Source organism: Pseudochaenichthys georgianus, chromosome 10 (genome assembly GCF_902827115.2).
Source record: "Pseudochaenichthys georgianus chromosome 10, fPseGeo1.2, whole genome shotgun sequence".
NCBI classification, from domain to species: Eukaryota; Metazoa; Chordata; class Actinopteri; order Perciformes; family Channichthyidae; genus Pseudochaenichthys; species Pseudochaenichthys georgianus.
In genome coordinates, this window is record NC_047512.1 from 39,786,608 (window position 1) to 39,808,395 (window position 21,788).

A 21,788-nucleotide genomic window follows, 5' to 3' on the forward strand; every position below is an offset into this window, starting at 1 on the left:
AGAGGTCTGTTGAGTTCCCTGGTAATTATCAAATAGTAGCAGTTAAGTGAATACTGTTCAAGCAATACCTGTGTTTGTGTTTTATACTGATTTCTCTGTTTTGATCCTTTCATAAATGTGAGGACTAAATGGCGAGAGACAAAGGGCTGTAAAAAATGAGTTTTATTGCAGTGGGGGAGGGTCGAGGTATGCAGCACAGGGTGTGTGGTGTGGGGAGAGGAAATTCTGTTTGAGATCTCTGGCAGGCCAGGTTTTAAGGAAATCTATGTATCTTGAATAAGTATGTGTGAGTTTATACATTCCTGTGTGTTAATAGTTGAAGGAACAAAAGGTACATTTTTCCTCTCCAATATAGAGAGGTTTTTTTATAGATTTCTGAAACAATGTTCCCTTTTTTGTTAGAAATAGATGAGCACAATAGTTTTTTCTTTGACTTTTACCTGTTTATCAAAAGAGTGTTTTAAGCTATTTGTGAAGAAGGAAGATGCAGAATTAAGGGTGATTTCTGTTTGGAGTGTAAAGATTATCCCTGATAATGTTTTCTGGGTTAAACCATCGATAAGTTTTACAAATGGGGAGGGACATTTTCCTTGAGTTTTAATGGGGTGCCTTCCCAACACCTGTGGCTTTCAAAGCTGCCAGACGCTGATTTCCCTGTGAGATAGCGTTTTGGTATCTCCCCAATGAAACGCCACCCCTTCTTTGTATTAGGGAAATGTTTTTCTGGTGGTTCTCTCTCTCTTCATGCGTTGTCAAGACGAATAGGATGTCCGCAGTGCGTGAATAAGGGCGGGAGTACTCCACACATTGCTTATATGATTATTTGAATTGTATAAGTAATGTATTATATTATATCGTATTGCATTATACTACTTTGTTTAATTAAAACGGATTATTGTTTAACTGGTATCCTGGTGTCTTCTAATTCCTTCCCTGTTATGATTTCAAGCAGGACTCGTCAAAACAACACGCGGTGAGGAGTTGGGTTGTAAAAACCCCCACCTCGCAACACTAGGTAGCTAACTTGACTATATGTTCCATGCACAACATGTGTATTACCTGATATGTCTGAATCCGGCGACTCCTGGTCCTTTCATCAGACGGGAATCGATAGAACGAGCAAGTGGTTTGATCACTTATGTGATTACAACCTGGTACAAAGCACACATGCATCTTGTAAAAGTGCATTTATTTTTAGCAATCTCTTATTTATTGGAGGGAATAAATCGGTTATGAGATCTTCTTCTCGCTTTAATTACGAGTCGCAACCACTTGGAGAATTATCGCCTGGTGACATCACTTACGCGAGCCAGAATGGGATTTGGGATTTGTAGTCTTTGTAGTCGCGTATTTTTTCATAGTCTATATTTCAACAGTTTTACGACAAAATGTGACTTTTTTGACGTGGACTTATTGTTTAAGATGAGAAACATCATATGTGTAGTTCGTGGCACAATTCAAACGGGATCAAAAGATACGTGTTCTCTCTCCATTGAATTCAATGTTAATTTTTCGCTTCCGGGGTCCCATGGGCCGGAAGTAGATGGGCGTGACTTCGCCTCTCTATTTATACATCGGCCTAAACCAAAAAGGAGAAAATTCAGGTCAAGGAGTATGCTTCCAGCTGTCAGGAATAATGACCACACCTATTACTGCACATCAAACATTGGTATGATATATGAAGCTAACAATGTTCCCATGTTATATAATTCAAGGATAGACTACACTCCTAATGCAACTTTCAGATTATACAGCTTCAAAACTACCAGGGTTCAGGGATTCTCTGAAGACTCATATACCACATGTAGATAATCTACAGATTTCTTCATACTGTAACATTGCCAATAGACGAACTTAGATGAATGTCACTATACTGTAGGAGTATAGTGTACCCTTAAATGACAATAGGTGCACATGTAAAGGCAGCATACACATATAACAGCAATTGCCTTGTTATTGTTACAGAGAGTCAGGGAGATATTGAGGTGGAGTTCCAAGGGAATGAAAGGGACATCACAGACAGAGAGAGTGAGACAGATGTCAGCAGACTGCCAGGGGCCAGTATGTCAGGGGCCGACAATCAAGAGGCCACCTTACCAGAGATCAGTGTGCCAGGAACCAGTCAGTCAGGGGTCAGCTATGAAGAGGCCAGTTTGCCAGGGTCAGGTGCTCCAGGGACCAGACTGCCAAGGGCCAGTTGTGACCGGGCTCACGTGGAGGATCTAATGAGGCAACTGAGAAGGGAGAGATTACTAAGAAAGAGAGCCGAGAGGGCTCTGGTAAACCAGAAGAGGATTCATTCGGCATTAAAAAAACAACACAATTTGATTAATCTAAAGTTTCAAAAAATCTTCAACACAGACCAAATTAGAGCACTTGGGCAATCAAAAAAAGGTGGGATACGGTGGGGGAAAGACACCGTGAAAAAAACAATACAACTAAGGTTCTGTTGTGGCACTACAGGATATAAATGAGAGAGCTGGTCTGCTGGTATTAAAATAATTTAAAAGGGGTGCACTTTACCGTCCATCAGATGAGGTTTTCACCCTTGTTCAGAACGTGGAGCAGCTGTTCCGTGTGAGGATGAGCGATTCCCTCATGGAGTCCTCAAATGCAGTGTCACAGCTGGAACAAGAAGCCATGTTGCTGGACAGCAACCTTCCCTCATGCCATGACCTGAAGAAAAAAAATCCTCTCAACATACATCAGGCTGAGGTTAAGGATTGCATCAAAGTGCATCAGGGCTGAGAGGAAGGATAAACATAAAGGGTATATTGGCAGCAAGAGTCAGAGTAAGAAGGCAAAGAAGACTCAACAGACCTCTGCACCGAAGGTCATAACATCTAGGCCACCTTACTCGTTGCCATCGATGTACTTGGCATCTCCATTCCCGGTCCTCCGTCAGCAGCCTCCAGCAGCAGCCCCCTCCTTCAGCAGCAGCAGCCTCCGCCAGCAGCAGCAGCAGCAGCCATATGAGGCTGACATATGAGGCTGAATAAAAAAAAGTGCTAATTATTTTTTTTAAAGTGTTTATTTTGTTTAAAAATAAACATTTTGGATGCGTGACCATGTTTTAGGCTCATCCTTCATTCACTGCTGTAGAGTAGCCTATTCAGTAGGCTATTATATTTTTAAGACTGAATAATACCTTTGAAGAACAATCATTAAACTAGTGTGTATATTACAATACAAAGGAATCTATCCTAGCATGCCATCAAGCATTAAAAAGTAGCGCTAGTTGTACAGTACAGATAAGTTAACACGGAACAGTAAAAAAAAAAACTAAGTACAGTCAACATGTCACATAATGAAATGTTAGTATATCCCAAAATGCAATGAAATATTTATCACAAACGCCACCTCATTTCTACTAGTGCTAGCAGTTAAGTCATATCATACAGAAAAAGCCGACTAAGGATGGCTGACATGGTCAGGTTCAGCAGATAAAAACCAAAATAACAATAAAAACACATAATCAATCTAAATCCTGCTTGTTAGTTACCCAGCATCATTGATATATAAGCTGCTAGCGATTCATTACTGAAATCTTACCTTCAAATCAAAGCTGACGAAGTCGCGCTAGCTAACTAGCAGGCAATGCTAGCAAAATTGGTTGTAATAACCACGATAAAATATAGATAATTACGCTGTGCATATACAAATGAAGACCAGTATAAGCATCATAAAGGGCCTCTGATACAATATAGACAGTTGACAATTCAAAAGAGTTCGATATTTCAGCAACTTACCTCTGGAACTAATCGACGCGCCGTAATGTGAATGAGGTCCAACGCCCAAATGACAATATTTTGAACTATTTCGATGTCCATACCCCGGAAGTAGGCGCCGCCATTTTTTACAACGGAGGTCTATGGGAGTGTCGTAACTCTTAGTATCTCTAGGGCTCTGACATAACCAAGCCACAAAACAATTACAATCCTACATGTGTCTACATTTATATCATATCTGTGTGTTAAGAATTCCATCACATATAAGAGAGCTCAGAGAGCCAAGTGCTAAACATACTAAGAAATGTTTACTCAAGCGAGGTATATGTCACTTAGTCAAATGTCAAATGCTGACACAAACCTTTTGCTACATGCCAGATATCATAGAGGTGCTCAATGTGGGGGTAGGTCTCTCTGAGCCACTTGGCTATTTGCCGGTGTCGGTCGGTGACCATCGTGCCAACTGCAAGTCCCTGCCGCTCAAGATGAGCCAGGGAGCGCTCCAACCCAGTTTTCTCCATATGGTAGCTACCACCACATTCATTGCTCTAAAACAGCAGAACACAGATACATAGGTATTAGACAAATGTATACAATGCAAATATAACTACACTTAGACCTGCAGTAAATGTAATAGATAACAGGTTTAATATGTAATAATCCAAACTAAATAATTTTAAATAATTATTGTCCTAAATTAATACATTTTAATTCATTATGAATTTGGTATATACAATTGTATTATTTAAAACTAATTTGTGGATTACAGCACCTAGACATTTTGGAAATAGAATCATAGGAAACCACGAGAAAAACAATTATGCAAACCTAGCTGTGGTTTTATTATATATCTATTTTGTCCATATGTCCAATGCAGCTGGTTTGAATTGGCCACACCATTAGCTAATTATTTGCAAACATGTCAACAAATGTAATAATAGATATTTAAAAATAATAATATCAGTGTTTTGCATATACAAAATATATCAGTCAAGTGATTTCAACCCTGCTCATAAACTTCTTCAGATACCGGTAACCCACCTGAACTAGCTGAATATCTATTACTACATTGGCATTCAGCTCCAACATGGTGTAACTCCTAAACTTTGCACAATGTCCCGGGCTATCGGCCCGGCCATCACCTCCCAGGACCAGGTCCCTTCCCTCTGACTGAAATGTGCCAAGCAAGAATGTCTGTCTCATGTTCCATACTCGCTGGACAACTGGCAACAAAACACTTCTCTGGTGCCGGAAATATGTCCGTGAAGATATATGCCAATGCCATGGTTCTCATAACCCGCAGAACCTTTCCTGCAGTGGCACCTGCCAACAAAATTGAAGCGGACAAGAGAATGTTGCCCGCTGGTGTGCTGCCGATGTAGGGTTGGCTTTTCCATGTCACTTTCTTGAAGCAAGATGCCACATGACAACGTAATGACTAGGAGTGAGCCAATGACATTGTGGCATGTGGAAATGTCAACTGAACCACAGTCGGGGCAGTGGCACCAGCTGAGCAACCTCGTGAGGCAAGTCATGAAGACAATAAACTTCTTCTCCTTGTGGATGGGTGTGACAGGCTCATCCATATCCGGCTCACTGTTCTTCTGGTAGTCACCTTCTGATGATGAAAGGTCAGGTGACGAAGGTGGATGATATCCTGGTGATGAAGGTGGATATGGAGATGATGATGGCTTCCGGTAACTGCTAGAATCCACTTCAAGACAATGGTACTTGCGTACCATGCTGCAAATGGATCTGGCCCTTCCTACATCCAGGACATGGAACCGTACACCCCAGCACGTGCACTCCGCTCTGCATCAACAAAACGGCTTGCTGCACCCCTCGCTGCGAAGGGACCCAAGTTCCCATCAGCAAAAAACACGTGGGTTTGCTATCCTGGCTTCAAATGGTGGAATGAGCTCCCCATTGACATCAGGACAGCAGATAGCTTAACTTCAGCCATGAGTCAAACATATTATGGCCTCCTTGCTAAGTATTATCAGGGATGCAAACTCATCAGGTATGGAAAAGGTGACAAGGACCCGAGCCCCCCGACCCCACGGAATATCGGCTTTAAAATGAGGAATAACAGAGGATTTGTCAGAACAACTAAAGCAGCAGTGATAATAATAACAGAAATGCTAAAGAGTCACATCTAATAGAAATATATAAAAGCATTTATTTTTAATTGTGTAGCAGTCAGTTTATAATTTTGGCAGCACTGTTGAGCATGCCTCTGTGCAAGGTTTAGTCTTTCTATCTTTATGGCATCTGGTGTAAAGTAACTAAATTCATAAACTGAAGTACTATACTTGGGTACAATTTTGAGATACTTGTACTTTATTTAAGTATTTCAATGTTTTGCTACTTTGTTCTTCTTCTCCTCTACAGTTCAGAGGTAAATGGTGTACTTTGACTCCACTACATGTATTAATACCTTTAGTTACTTAACAGTTGTGGATGAATGATGTGAAATCTAATCAAGTGTTGAATCAGACTTTAGTTCCACATGGAGTAAATCCACAAGCTACCCTGCAGTATACAAAGTCATTCAAACTAGCTGCACCTTTACCAGCTTTTGAGAACACTTTCATGATCAATCATTATAAAACATATCATAGTATTCTGAAATGGACCAATCTGCACAACGACTACTTTTACTGTCGCTACTTTCACTATATTTTTGATGAGAATACTTTCTACTTTTACTTGAGGAACATTTTGAATGCAGTATTTTACTAACAGAGTATTCCTTCCTACACTCTGGTACTTCTATTTTTACTCAAGTACACAATCTGAGTATTTCTGCTTTTAATCAAGTACAAGATCTGAGTACTTCTACTTTTAATCAAGTACACGATCTGAGTACTTCTACTTTTACTCAAGTACAAGATCTATACTTATCCCACCTCCGTTTTATAGCCTATGAAAAAAAACTATTAGAAAACGAAGGCTAACAGCTAACGTTAGCAGCTAGTGACAATTGGCTCTAACGCAGGGGTGCCCCAACGGCTCGATCGCAGCGAGATTCCCAGTCGATCGCGAGATGGTCTAAAATAGGAACAACAATATTCGTTTTATCGTTAATGTCCTATAACATAATCTTCCCGTGCCAGAATAATGCACTTGAACGCACAAAGCTTTGGTGATTGGCGGCGTGACACCATGTTGTGGGGGGCGGTGGCTGGTGGACAGTGGGCACTATTTCGCCTGACTGTTCTCCGTGTCAACAGGAGTGACAGTCTGCACACAAATAAGACACGCAATTATGGCAGAAGCAAAAAAGCCCAAAATATATAATTTTCACTCCGAGTGGGAGGATGATCATTTTTGTATCTATTCCAATTCAAAGTCCATCTGTCTCATCTGCAATGCGAGCGTGGCTTTATCGAAGAAGGGTAATTTAGGAGCGGCATTTCAAAAACGCTACGAGAGAATTCCCTCTGCCCTACGCTCCAAAAGGGGAGGGGCCTGAGAGGACAGCTAAATGCACAGCAGTCCATTTTCACCAGGCCCAACAACAAGAGCAAGGCTGCTACCATAGCATCTTATCGTGTCAGTCACGTTCTTGCGAAACACATGAAGTCTTTCAAAGACGGCAAAGTTGTGAAAGAAGCTTTCTTGGAGGCTGCCGACGCGCTTTTGGGGACAGTAAAAATAACAGAAGCATTTCAACAGGTTTTTGATATAATAAAAACTCAAGTTAGATACCATTATTAATCAGCTGTAAGTTTTAATTTGTTTGAACTTATTCATTATAATTATTGTAGAAAATGGTATAAGAATGCAAACTTAAATTGATTATAGTCTATTATCAATTCAGTTTAAGAAACTAGTGTTGCTTGCATCCTATTTTAAAAGGCATTTATTTTTATACTCGACTAAAATGCAACAAAAAAAGGGTTTGATTCTATTAATTTTGTCTTTTTTATTGCACTTTGGCAGCAGATTCCTGTGTAGCTTCAGATCTGAGTTGTCTTATTAGTAAGCCTCATTTATACTTTTGTAGCAACACTTTTTTATATAATGGCAAAGAAAGGGTTCAGAGTATTTTCTTTTTTTCCTGTGTCATATGTGGCAGCACTGTTCAATGTTTCTTAAACATTACCCACTGTAGTATGTGTGTGAATAAACTCCAACTCTGTATCAACAACACTGCTGTGTAACTTCAGTTAAATACTTGTATGTGTGTAGATTAGAAAGAGGTAAAATAAAGGATCTGCAGTATTTTATGGAGTATTAAAGTATTAAAGTATTAAATGGAGTATTTTATACAAGTAGTGTGTATTTACCTGGCAGTAGGCTGTCAGTAATGGCTACGCCTCTCTATTTGGACTGGTAGATCTCGGCAGACTGGCAACTTTAAAAGTAGCTCTCGGTTCAAAAAAGGTTGGGCACCCCTGCTCTAACGGTTCAAAAGAGATGTCAATCATCAAAATCAACCAATGGGTTCCAGAGAAACGGCAACTACACCCATTTCCACCTAAATGACTCTAGAGGTGTTTTTTTTGTTAAACCTCTCTAAAAAGGTCAAATGTCACTTGTTTTGCATCAATCTTGATACAGGGTACTTATCATATGTTATAGTTTGGATTCCTAAAGCTTTTAGTCTACTATCCCATCATTCAAGGGTGGTTCTCACTATAATTTTTTTTTGGACAGACACTATAATTTACATGTTGTTGTTCAATCTGAATTTACTTTAAAATAAAAATAATCTATATTGATTCTGGCGTTTCTACATCCAACTCACAGGTTATCATTGCTTTGAGTAAAAAGATTATTAATTTACCCCTTTTAGAAGGGAAGATATTGCCATTTATTCTGGGAATGTCATTTTCGAGCCTGAGACCTGAAAAACAGACTTGGGGCTTAACAGGTTACACACGCAGTTGCGTATTTGGCTCAAAAGTGTGGGATGTTGGTTATCTGTCTAGGACAGGCCCAACGACTGGTCAATCGCGGGGGATTCCCAGTCGATCGCGAGATGTGTCTAAAAATAGAACAACAATAGTCTGTTTTATCGTTAAAGGAATGGTCCCCTCATTAGATAATTAATCAAACTTCAGTATTTAGTGAAACGTTATGTTTAAACCATACCCTGAAGAAATCAGCGATATTCCCCGGTAAATAATGATTTTATAGCTCTTTTTTATCAAGACCTGTATATTCCGTCTGGCCGCCACCATGTTTGCCATTTTCAGTAGTCACGTGATGGTCGTGACATCATCCATGCGTTCACTTTGTCAACACACGGAAACATGGTGGAGTATTTCAGTTCGGACTGTCAGCAGAGGAACAAGTTTTGACCAATGTGAAGAGATTGGGATGGGGGAATTCAGCCATACATATCAGTATGACAATACGACACCCTCTGTCCTAATGTGCTCTTGATACGCCATTAAAACGGTAAACACGTTCAGTTTCCTTTTTGTGTCTCCTGTTCACCAAAACATACCCATCTATGATGGAAAAAGAAAGTATAGTAATCTAAAAGTAATCTGATTACACGTAACTGTAACTTGTATTCGGATTACTTTCAGAGCCAAAAAAAAAGCAACTATTTACAAAAAGCAATACAGAAACTCTAGTCTAGGGCATCCAGGGGCCTAATCATTTTGAAAAAAAAGAAGGTTCCTTTGTGAAAGGGACATCCTCTTCATCGGTTTCCTGGGCACTAAGAAGCAGAGCAAGAATAGGAACAGTGGTGAATAATGGGAGAGAATACAGTTGGGAGCAGACTGAACAGAGGACATAGCAATATTCATGTTAAAATGTTTGCACAATAATATATGGCACTTTCGTTTATATTGCATTTTAATAGATCAGTTGTCATACATAGCATTTGGGTGCTCTAATCGATCCGAGAAGGGGTTCCGGATGTATGGCTTCCCTAAGGACGTGAGCGAAGGAAGAGATGGATGGCAATGGTCAACAGACAAAACCTGTGTCTGAAAGAGGACAACAACAGCAAAACTCTGTCATGTAAGTAATGTTCACAGAGGTGACATGACTTATTAACATTTTAAAGGGCATCATATTTCCAAGTGTAGAGAATTATGACTCTTCAATGACATTTGAAGTGTTGCAGTGGAAACTGATCAACCTACCTACCCACAGGTACACTTTGAAGACGACCAAATATTGGCAACAAATCAGGAGGACATTTGAGGTTGAGGCCAGATGCTGTTCCAACAGTATAGAGAGGCGAAGTCCCTCCTTTCCGGGAGCCTCCATGGGACCCCGGAAGCGTAAAATTATACATTGAAGTCAATGAAGTCATGGAGAGAGAAAGGTTATCTTTTGGTCCCGTTTGAATTGTGCCACGAATGACACATATGATGTTTGTCAATTTAAAAGAATATTTTGCAAGTCAAAAAAATTAAAATGTGTCGTAAAACTGTGAAGTTATACATTTTTTTGTGTGAAACCGCTGAGTGAACTACAGGTCTCTCGTCTCGCACAATACGCGTCACCATCACAAAGACGGCCGTCACGTTAGCACGTTTCACCTGTTTCTTTCAGAATGAGAATACAAGTATAAAACGAGGTGAACACACTACAAGTCTGGACCATAGACTGTGGTCTGGACACGTTGAGAGCTGTACATACACGAAAGGGGAGTTAGTCGGTTCTGTAAGAGCAGCGGGACCGGCTTTACAAGGTTTCGGTGAGTAATATGAGTGCAATGTGAACGTTAATGTCAGCTAGCTAACATTAGCTAACAAGGTACACTAACGTGTTTTGTTAGTAACTAGTTTTCTCCTAAGAACTTCGTGGTCTCTGTATGCTGTGGATAACATTAGTGTTCACAAGAACAAGGTACACTCCCGTGTTTTGTTTTAGTTGCTCTTCAGATTGAAGCGGACAGTTTTATATAGTCTATACTGTATGTGTGATCTCCTTTTACATCTCGTTGTGTCATTTGAGTTTATTTGCTGTGTGTAGATTCAAGGATTTTGGTGACATGAACATGACCATCGCGGAGGCAGCCCAGTTACCATCCTTCTGTCTCCGTGAGGAGGGTGGGTCATATATCACCCATACTGGCACCAGGTCCAAGGGCAGCTGCACATCAACAGACCGGAGTCTCTGCTACTTTGTTGTGTGGACCACGAAGGAGGCGATCATCATCCTCATCCCCAAAGACCCTGCATGGCATTGAAATCTCCTCCTCCTGGAACAATTCTACACCAGCATATGCTCCCTGTGTTGGCCAGTAGAAAGGAGGACATTTAAATAAACATACTCTTAACACTCTCAGACTCTGTGTTGTTTTCGTATGTGTGATGGGGTGTTATGCAGGGGAGGAAAACAGGACACAGCAGATTGGGATTGTGGTGGAGACGCTGAGCAGTTATTTCATTGTTGCATGTAATTATTATTATACTGCGTGCTTCTTAGTTATTCCATCTTTTGCTGTAACATGGATCTGTATGTAACTCTATATTTACTTGTTATCTACCACACTCCCTCTACATCATACACCATCATTATACATGATGGTTATATAGGATATTATATTTGTATACATTACATATCTGTAAATTGTATAATTTAATTTTTCGTATTTGGGATTGTTGGAAACGTCTTTTTGATCTCTCTGTCTATAAACACAAACTGAGTAAGATTGACAATAAAGTTGACTTTGAAAAATATATATATTCTTTATGAAAATAGTTGACGTTGGAGAAATGAATCCAAATGAAACGTTGGACTGAACTACAACTACGCCTTTAAATCTCTACGGACTGTTTTTCAGTGGGATGGCAAGTTCCTATCTTTAAACATTTATTAGTTTTTTCTCAGAACAGATTTGATTGAAGTTAATTTAACTTTGCCGACCATGTAAGGTCATTATTAAAAAGGTACAATCAATTTGTTTAGGGTTGACTAAAATAATGATAAACATTTCATCTGGATAATTTACTGACAGAATAAGAAACTCAATGATGCTCTACTCACCTGTTCCTTTTTATAAAGTGAAACAGTTGAAACGAGATTTTTAGTAAACTTAAAAACAACCTTCTCCAAAAGCTATCAAGGAATATACCGAATACTTGTTTTAGAACTTTATTACATTTATTTGTATAAATAGTTTGAATGATCCATAATTGACAGAAGCTTGTGTTTACACTGACCTGTCACTCATATATTAATGTCTTTGTAACTTCTTTAAACCACTACCTCACTAATTTATTTCATTCATCACGGTTCAGTAAACTAAGTGATACATGAACCAGTTTAATCATTATAATAACGTAGGATTGCAACTCTTTGAAACTGTAGGTGGCTCTTAAAGAGCCGTTGTGTTTGGGTGTGCTGGTCTCTCGGGTCAGTCTAAGCCCTCTCTCCGCGGATGCAGCTGGATGTCCTTAGGCATGATAGTGACCCTCTTTGCTGGTTCATCTTACTGGGGGGCAGCTACATGGATGTCGGTGCAGTCCACAGTCATTGTGCAGTTGAAGGCAGAATGGATGAAGGCAGAATGAATGTATTATTGACTCCGAATGAAGCACAACTTCATGTCATACATTGACTTTATTTGTAATTGGTGAAAACATATGAGCATTGATTAGCAAGCAGGACCTGCAGGAACAGAGCACGGTGATGGATGGAGCTGGGAAGAGAGAAGAATAAAGAAAACAGATCAACTTCATTTCGGATATTAAAAATTCAATTTCAAACAAGTTGCCGCTCCTACAGTTTTCTAGTGTGTAAAGATGATTTCACTTGACCTATGCACAATATCACACTCAATACATGTGTGTCTCTGGGGGTGCATTGTGCCTTGATGTATATAAATAATATACCATAACCAAATACTATTACGTACAGTGGAAATCAGGTTGCCAGGGCAGGTCAGTGTGCATGTTCCTCAGGGTCTCAGCAGTTACAGGTGAGGGAAAGGAAATAAAAGAGAAAAAGGTCAGTAACAACACTTTAAAGTAACACTTTGAATAATTATCCCTTCTAATAATTTTCTCTCAGTAATCACTCAACTACTGTCTTTCCAACAAACAGATTGACTCACCCTTACTGTCATCACAATGAAACACGTCCAGAAGAATCTGTCATGCAAAGCTCCCTGCCTGCCTTCGACTCTCCCTGACTGCTTCCTTAGCACCCGGTGGATGGCGCAGTATAGGCTACTCTCAAATGTTTCACGAAATACTTACCATCTACTCTTACTCTTACTTCATGTAACATATAACTTCATGGTAAGGCTACTAAAAATGACAAGGCTAAGTAATGTAATGCTAACTAACGTGCTCGCTACCGTCGCTACTAGCTAGTGTGGAGAAATTGATGTGAGATATTGTACCAAAGAACTGTGATACATGTAAAAGGGCAGAAAGTCTTGTTGCACTTTCCAGACATTAAAAGAGGTCTGTTGAGTTCCCTGGTAATTATCAAATAGTAGCAGTTAAGTGAATACTGTTCAAGCAATACCTGTGTTTGTGTTTTAACTGATTTCTCTGTTTTGATCCTTTCATAAATGTGAGGACTAAAATGGCGAGAGACAAAGGGCTGTAAAAAATGAGTTTTATTGCAGTGGGGGGAGGTCGAGGTATGCACGACAGGGTGTGTGGTGTGGGGAGAGGAAATTCTGTTTGAGATCTCTGGCAGGCCAGTTTTAAGGAAATCTATGTATCTTGGAATAAGTATTGTGAGTTTATACATTCCTGTGTGTTAATAGTTGAAGAACAAAGGTACATTTTTCCTCTCCAATATAGAGAGGTTTTTTATAGATTTCTGAAACAATGTTCCCTTTTTTTTGTTAGAAATAGATGAGCACAATAGTTTTTTCTTTGACTTTTTACCTGTTTATCAAAAGAGTGTGTTAAGATATTTGTGAAGAAGGAAGATGCAGAATTAAGGGTGATTTCTGTTTGGAGTGTAAGATTATCCCTGATAAGTTTTCTGGGTTAAACCATCGATAAGTTTTACAAATGGGGAGGGACATTTTCCTTGAGTTTTAATGGGGTGCCTTCCCAACACCTGTGGCTTTCAAAGCTGCCAGACGCTGATTTCCCTGTGAGATAGCGTTTTGGTATCTCCCCAATGAAACGCCACCCCTTCTTTGTATAGGGAAATGTTTTTCTGGTGGTTCTCTCCTCCTTCATGCGTTGTCAAGACGAATAGGATGTCGCAGTGCGTGAATAAGGGCGGGAGTACTCCACACATTGCTTATATGATTATTTGAATTGTATAAGTAATGTATTATATTATATCGTATTGCATTATACTACTTTGTTTAATTAAAACGGATTATTGTTTAACTGGTATCCTGGTGTCTTCTAATTCCTTCCCTGTTATGATTTCAAGCAGGACTCGTCAAAACAACACGCGGTGAGGAGTTGGGTTGTAAAAACCCCCACCTCGCAACACTAGGTAGCTAACTTGACTATATGTTCCATGCACAACATGTGTATTACCTGATATGTCTGAATCCGGCGACTCCTGGTCCTTTCATCAGACGGGAATCGATAGAACGAGCAAGTGGTTTGATCACTTATGTGATTACAACCTGGTACAAAGCACACATGCATCTTGTAAAAGTGCATTTATTTTTAGCAATCTCTTATTTATTGGAGGGAATAAATCGGTTATGAGATCTTCTTCTTCGCTTTAATTACGAGTCGCAACCACTTGGAGAATTATCGCCTGTGACATCACTTACGCGAGCCAGAATGGGATTTGGGATTTGTAGTCTTTGTAGTCGCGTATTTTTCATAGTCTTATATTTCAACAGTTTTACGACAAAATGTGACTTTTTTGACGTGGAACTTATTGTTTAAGATTGAGAAACATCATATGTGTAGTTCGTGGCACAATTCAAACGGGATCAAAAGATACGTGTTCTCTCTCCATTGAATTCAATGTTAATTTTTCGCTTCCGGGGTCCCATGGGCCGGAAGTAGATGGGCGTGACTTCGCCTCTCTATTTATACATCGGCCTAAACCAAAAAGGAGAAAATTCAGGTCAAGGAGTATGCTTCCAGCTGTCAGGAATAATGACCACACCTATTACTGCACATCAAACATTGGTATGATATATGAAGCTAACAATGTTTCCCATGTTATATAATTCAAGGATAGACTACACTCCTAATGCAACTTTCAGATTATACAGCTTCAAAACTACCAGGGTTCAGGGATTCTCTGAAGACTCATATACCACATGTAGATAATCTACAGATTTCTTCATACTGTAACATTGCCAATAGACGAACTTAGATGAATGTCACTATACTGTAGGAGTATAGTGTACCCTTAAATGACAATAGGTGCACATGTAAAGGCAGCATACACATATAACAGCAATTGCCTTGTTATTGTTACAGAGAGTCAGGGAGATATTGAGGTGGAGTTCCAAGGGAATGAAAGGGACATCACAGACAGAGAGAGTGAGACAGATGTCAGCAGACTGCCAGGGGCCAGTATGTCAGGGGCCGACAATCAAGAGGCCACCTTACCAGAGATCAGTGTGCCAGGAACCAGTCAGTCAGGGGTCAGCTATGAAGAGGCCAGTTTGCCAGGGTCAGGTGCTCCAGGGACCAGACTGCCAAGGGCCAGTTGTGACCGGGCTCACGTGGAGGATCTAATGAGGCAACTGAGAAGGGAGAGATTACTAAGAAAGAGAGCCGAGAGGGCTCTGGTAAACCAGAAGAGGATTCATTCGGCATTAAAAAAACAACACAATTTGATTAATCTAAAGTTTCAAAAAATCTTCAACACAGACCAAATTAGAGCACTTGGGCAATCAAAAAAGGTGGGATACGGTGGGGGAAAGACACCGTGAAAAAAACAATACAACTAAGGTTCTGTTGTGGCACTACAGGATATAAATGAGAGAGCTGGTCTGCTGGTATTAAAATAATTTAAAAGGGGTGCACTTTACCGTCCATCAGATGAGGTTTTCACCCTTGTTCAGAACGTGGAGCAGCTGTTCCGTGTGAGGATGAGCGATTCCCTCATGGAGTCCTCAAATGCAGTGTCACAGCTGGAACAAGAAGCCATGTTGCTGGACAGCAACCTTCCCTCATGCCATGACCTGAAGAAAAAAAATCCTCTCAACATACATCAGGCTGAGGTTAAGGATTGCATCAAAGTGCATCAGGGCTGAGAGGAAGGATAAACATAAAGGGTATATTGGCAGCAAGAGTCAGAGTAAGAAGGCAAAGAAGACTCAACAGACCTCTGCACCGAAGGTCATAACATCTAGGCCACCTTACTCGTTGCCATCGATGTACTTGGCATCTCCATTCCCGGTCCTCCGTCAGCAGCCTCCAGCAGCAGCCCCCTCCTTCAGCAGCAGCAGCCTCCGCCAGCAGCAGCAGCAGCAGCCATATGAGGCTGACATATGAGGCTGAATAAAAAAAAGTGCTAATTATTTTTTTTAAAGTGTTTATTTTGTTTAAAAATAAACATTTTGGATGCGTGACCATGTTTTAGGCTCATCCTTCATTCACTGCTGTAGAGTAGCCTATTCAGTAGGCTATTATATTTTTAAGACTGAATAATACCTTTGAAGAACAATCATTAAACTAGTGTGTATATTACAATACAAAGGAATCTATCCTAGCATGCCATCAAGCATTAAAAAGTAGCGCTAGTTGTACAGTACAGATAAGTTAACACGGAACAGTAAAAAAAAAAAACTAAGTACAGTCAACATGTCACATAATGAAATGTTAGTATATCCCAAAATGCAATGAAATATTTATCACAAACGCCACCTCATTTCTACTAGTGCTAGCAGTTAAGTCATATCATACAGAAAAAAGCCGACTAAGGATGGCTGACATGGTCAGGTTCAGCAGATAAAAACCAAAATAACAATAAAAACACATAATCAATCTAAATCCTGCTTGTTAGTTACCCAGCATCATTGATATATAAGCTGCTAGCGATTCATTACTGAAATCTTACCTTCAAATCAAAGCTGACGAAGTCGCGCTAGCTAACTAGCAGGCAATGCTAGCAAAATTGGTTGTAATAACCACGATAAAATATAGATAATTACGCTGTGCATATACAAATGAAGACCAGTATAAGCATCATAAAGGGCCTCTGATACAATATAGACAGTTGACAATTCAAAAGAGTTCGATATTTCAGCAACTTACCTCTGGAACTAATCGACGCGCCGTAATGTGAATGAGGTCCAACGCCCAAATGACAATATTTTGAACTATTTCGATGTCCATACCCCGGAAGTAGGCGCCGCCATTTTTTACAACGGAGGTCTATGGGAGTGTCGTAACTCTTAGTATCTCTAGGGCTCTGACATAACCAAGCCACAAAACAATTACAATCCTACATGTGTCTACATTTATATCATATCTGTGTGTTAAGAATTCCATCACATATAAGAGAGCTCAGAGAGCCAAGTGCTAAACATACTAAGAAATGTTTACTCAAGCGAGGTATATGTCACTTAGTCAAATGTCAAATGCTGACACAAACCTTTTGCTACATGCCAGATATCATAGAGGTGCTCAATGTGGGGGTAGGTCTCTCTGAGCCACTTGGCCGGTGTCGGTCGGTGACCATCGTGCCAACTGCAAGTCCCTGCCGCTCAAGATGAGCCAGGGAGCGCTCCAACCCAGTTTTCTCCATATGGTAGCTACCACCACATTCATTGCTCTAAAACAGCAGAACACAGATACATAGGTATTAGACAAATGTATACAATGCAAATATAACTACACTTAGACCTGCAGTAAATGTAATAGATAACAGGTTTAATATGTAATAATCCAAACTAAATAATTTTAAATAATTATTGTCCTAAATTAATACATTTTAATTCATTATGAATTTGGTATATACAATTGTATTATTTAAAACTAATTTGTGGATTACAGCACCTAGACATTTTGGAAATAGAATCATAGGAAACCACGAGAAAAACAATTATGCAAACCTAGCTGTGGTTTTATTATATATCTATTTTGTCCATATGTCCAATGCAGCTGGTTTGAATTGGCCACACCATTAGCTAATTATTTGCAAACATGTCAACAAATGTAATAATAGATATTTAAAAATAATAATATCAGTGTTTTGCATATACAAAATATATCAGTCAAGTGATTTCAACCCTGCTCATAAACTTCTTCAGATACCGGTAACCCACCTGAACTAGCTGAATATCTATTACTACATTGGCATTCAGCTCCAACATGGTGTAACTCCTAAACTTTGCACAATGTCCCGGGCTATCGGCCCGGCCATCACCTCCCAGGACCAGGTCCCTTCCCTCTGACTGAAATGTGCCAAGCAAGAATGTCTGTCTCATGTTCCATACTCGCTGGACAACTGGCAACAAAACACTTCTCTGGTGCCGGAAATATGTCCGTGAAGATATATGCCAATGCCATGGTTCTCATAACCCGCAGAACCTTTCCTGCAGTGGCACCTGCCAACAAAATTGAAGCGGACAAGAGAATGTTGCCCGCTGGTGTGCTGCCGATGTAGGGTTGGCTTTTCCATGTCACTTTCTTGAAGCAAGATGCACATGACAACGTAATGACTAGGAGTGAGCCAATGACATTGTGGCATGTGGAAATGTCAACTGAACCACAGTCGGGGCAGTGGCACCAGCTGAGCAACCTCGTGAGGCAAGTCATGAAGACAATAAACTTCTTCTCCTTGTGGATGGGTGTGACAGGCTCATCCATATCCGGCTCACTGTTCTTCTGGTAGTCACCTTCTGATGATGAAAGGTCAGGTGACGAAGGTGGATGATATCCTGGTGATGAAGGTGGATATGGAGATGATGATGGCTTCCGGTAACTGCTAGAATCCACTTCAAGACAATGGTACTTGCGTACCATGCTGCAAATGGATCTGGCCCTTCCTACATCCAGGACATGGAACCGTACACCCCAGCACGTGCACTCCGCTCTGCATCAACAAAACGGCTTGCTGCACCCTCGCTGCGAAGGGGACCCAAGTTCCCATCAGCAAAAACACGTGGGTTTGCTATCCTGGCTTCAAAATGGTGGAATGAGCTCCCCATTGACATCAGGACAGCAGATAGCTTAACTTCAGCCATGAGTCAAACATATTATGGCCTCCTTGCTAAGTATTATCAGGGATGCAAACTCATCAGGTATGGAAAAGGTGACAAGGACCCGAGCCCCCCGACCCCACGGAATATCGGCTTTAAAATGAGGAATAACAGAGAATTTGTCAGAACAACTAAAGCAGCAGTGATAATAATAACAGAAATGCTAAAGAGTCACATCTAATAGAAATATATAAAAGCATTTATTTTAATTGTGTAGCAGTCAGTTTATAATTTTGGCAGCACTGTTGAGCATGCCTCTGTGCAAGGTTTAGTCTTTCTATCTTTATGGCATCTGGTGTAAAGTAACTAAATTCATAAACTGAAGTACTATACTTGGGTACAATTTTGAGATACTTGTACTTTATTTAAGTATTTCAATGTTTTGCTACTTTGTTCTTCTTCTCCTCTACAGTTCAGAGGTAAATGGTGTACTTTGACTCCACTACATGTATTAATACCTTTAGTTACTTAACAGTTGTGGATGAATGATGTGAAATCTAATCAAGTGTTGAATCAGACTTTAGTTCCACATGGAGTAAATCCACAAGCTACCCTGCAGTATACAAAGTCATTCAAACTAGCTGCACCTTTACCAGCTTTGAGAACACTTTCATGATCAATCATTATAAAACATATCATAGTATTCTGAAATGGACCAATCTGCACAACGACTACTTTTACTGTCGCTACTTTCACTATATTTTGATGAGAATACTTTTCTACTTTTACTTGAGGAACATTTTGAATGCAGTATTTTTACTAACAGAGTATTCCTTCCTACACTCTGGTACTTCTATTTTTACTCAAGTACACAATCTGAGTATTTCTGCTTTTAATCAAGTACAAGATCTGAGTACTTCTACTTTTAATCAAGTACACGATCTGAGTACTTCTACTTTTACTCAAGTACAAGATCTATACTTATCCCACCTCCGTTTATAGCCTATGAAAAAAAAACTATTAGAAAACGAAGGCTAAAGCTAACGTTAGCAGATAGTGACAATTGGCTCTAACGCAGGGGTGCCCAACCGGTCGATCGCAGCGAGATTCCCAGTCGATCGCGAGATGTGTCTAAAAATAGAACAACAATATTCTGTTTTATCGTTAATGTCCTATAACATAATCTTCCCGTGCCAGAATAATGCACTTGAACGCACCAAAGCTTTGTGATTGGCCGGCGTGACCCCATGTGTGGGGGCGTGGCTGGTGGACAGTGGGCACTATTTCGCTGATGTTCTCCGTGTCAACAGGAGTGACAGTCTGCACACAAATAAGACCGCAATTATGGCAGAAGCAAAAAAGCCCAAAATATATAATTTTCACTCCGAGTGGGAGGATGATCATTTTTGTATCTATTCCAATTCAAAGTCCATCTGTCTCATCTGCAATGCGAGCGTGGCTTTATCGAAGAAGGGTAATTTAGGAGCGGCATTTCAAAAACGCTACGAGACGGAATTCCCTCTGCCCTACGCTCCAAAAGGGGAGGGGCCTGAGAGGACAGCTAAATGCACAGCAGTCCATTTTCACCAGGCCCAACAACAAGAGCAAGGCTGCTACCATAGCATCTTATCGTGTCAGTCACGTTCTTGCGAAACACATGAAGTCTTTCAAAGACGGCAAAGTTGTGAAAGAAGCTTTCTTGGAGGCTGCCGACGCGCTTTTGGGGACAGTAAAAATAACAGAAGCATTTCAACAGGTTTTTGATATAATAAAAACTCAAGTTAGATACCATTATTAATCAGCTGTAAGTTTTAATTTGTTTGAACTTATTCATTATAATTATTGTAGAAAATGGTATAAGAATGCAAACTTAAATTGATTATAGTCTATTATCAATTCAGTTTAAGAAACTAGTGTTGCTTGCATCCTATTTTAAAAGGCATTTATTTTTATACTCGACTAAAATGCAACAAAAAAAGGGTTTGATTCTATTAATTTTGTCTTTTTTATTGCACTTTGGCAGCAGATTCCTGTGTAGCTTCAGATCTGAGTTGTCTTATTAGTAAGCCTCATTTATACTTTTGTAGCAACACTTTTTTATATAATGGCAAAGAAAGGGTTCAGAGTATTTTCTTTTTTTCCTGTGTCATATGTGGCAGCACTGTTCAATGTTTCTTAAACATTACCCACTGTAGTATGTGTGTGAATAAACTCCAACTCTGTATCAACAACACTGCTGTGTAACTTCAGTTAAATACTTGTATGTGTGTAGATTAGAAAGAGGTAAAATAAAGGATCTGCAGTATTTTATGGAGTATTAAAGTATTAAAGTATTAAATGGAGTATTTTATACAAGTAGTGTGTATTTACCTGGCAGTAGGCTGTCAGTAATGGCTACGCCTCTCTATTTGGACTGGTAGATCTCGGCAGACTGGCAACTTTAAAAGTAGCTCTCGGTTCAAAAAAGGTTGGGCACCCCTGCTCTAACGGTTCAAAAGAGATGTCAATCATCAAAATCAACCAATGGGTTCCAGAGAAACGGCAACTACACCCATTTCCACCTAAATGACTCTAGAGGTGTTTTTTTGTTGTTAAACCTCTCTAAAAAGGTCAAATGTCACTTGTTTTGCATCAATCTTGATACAGGGTACTTATCATATGTTATAGTTTGGATTCCTAAAGCTTTTAGTCTACTATCCCATCATTCAAGGGTGGTTCTCACTATAATTTATTTTTGGACAGACACTATAATTTACATGTTGTTGTTCAATCTGAATTTACTTTAAAATAAAAATAATCTATATTGATTCTGGCGTTTCTACATCCAACTCACAGGTTTATCATTGCTTTGAGTAAAAAGATTATTAATTTACCCCTTTTAGAAGGGAAGATATTGCCATTTATTCTGGGAATGTCATTTTCGAGCCTGAGACCTGAAAAACAGACTTGGGGCTTAACAGGTTACACACGCAGTTGCGTATTTGGCTCAAAAAGTGTGGGATGTTGGTTATCTGTCTAGGACAGGCCCAACGACTGGT